This window comes from Chrysochloris asiatica, unplaced genomic scaffold (genome assembly GCF_000296735.1).
Source record: "Chrysochloris asiatica unplaced genomic scaffold, ChrAsi1.0 scaffold00082, whole genome shotgun sequence".
In the NCBI taxonomy this organism is placed as follows: domain Eukaryota; kingdom Metazoa; phylum Chordata; class Mammalia; order Afrosoricida; family Chrysochloridae; genus Chrysochloris; species Chrysochloris asiatica.
Genome location: NW_006408600.1, coordinates 5,626,432 through 5,627,869, shown reverse-complemented (window position 1 = coordinate 5,627,869; position 1,438 = coordinate 5,626,432).

Genomic DNA, 1,438 nt, shown 5'->3' with positions numbered 1-1,438 from the left:
TGCACACTGTTCTTAATTTTAAACCATTCACTGTTCCCTTGTTCTGTTCAAACAAATGCCCTTTGATCTATGTGCAGGTTACTCATGAGCACAATTAAATGTCCCAGACTATATTAGCTACAATTTTGTCCATAGCTTGTCATGATCCACATAATCAAAAGTCTTTGAATAGTCAGTAAAGTACAGGTAAATATCTGATAGTTTCTTCTTTCAATCAAGATCCATCTGACATCAGCTGTGATATCCCTCAACCACATCTGAATACAGCTTTAACATCTGGAAGTTGTCTGTCAATATAAGTTTGCAGCCATTTTTGCATTATCTTGAGCAAAATTTTCATTACATGTGATATTAATGATTTCTGCATTCCACTGGGCCACCTCTCTTTGAAATGGGCATAAGTATGGATCTCTTCCCATTAGCTGACCAGGCAGTTGTCTTCCAAATTTCTTGGCATAGGTAAGTGAGAGTCCCCAGTGCTTCATCAGTTTGTTGAAATATTTCAACCTGTATTCTAGCAAACTTTGGAGCCTTGCTATTTCCCAATGCCTTCAATGCACATTGGACTTCCTCCTTCAGTATCATTGAATTTTCATCATACTCTACCTCTTAAATGGTTGATCATTGACCACTTCTTTTAGGTGTACTGGTTCTGTGTACTCCTTCCATTTGCTTTTGATGTTTTCTGCATCATTCAATATTTTATCTATAGAATCCTTCAATATTTCATGTTGAAGTTTGAATTTTTTTCTTCAATTTCTTCTGTTTGTGGGAAATGCTGAGTGTGTTCTTCCCTTTCTAAGTTCAAGTCTTTGCACATTTCATTATAATATTTGACCTCCTCAACCCTGGAATGGAATTTTCAGCGTCTCTGAAAGTCTTCCTGATTCCCATCAATGATTGGGTGCTATTGTTGTTACATACCATTGAGTTGATTCCAACTCACAGAGACTCTGAATAGGGTTTCCAATGAGCAGCTGGTGGGTTTGTAGTGCCTTCCTATAGCACCACACCAGGAGTTCAATGATTGGGTTATTGTTGTTGTTAAGTACCGTGGAGTCAGTTCCAACTCATAGTGACCCTGCACAGGATTTCTGGGGCTATAAATCTTTATGGGAGCAGAAAGTCTAATATTTTTCCAGTGTAACGGCTGGTAGTTTCAAACTGCCGATCTGAAGTTAGCAGCCCGATTCATAACCATTACATTACCAGATCTCCTTAAATATATTGTTGTTGTTAAGTGCCATTAAGGTAATTCTGACTCAGAGCAACCCTATACAGGGTTTCTGAGGAACAACTGGTGGATTTCAACCAGCGACCTTGTGGTTTGAAATCTGGGGCTGATTCTACAGAGCTAAAGCAGGAGTCCAATGATTGGGTGGGACTGCACAAATAAGCTATACAAGACTCTAATGCTGGGATTGGCTAGTTTTGCCAT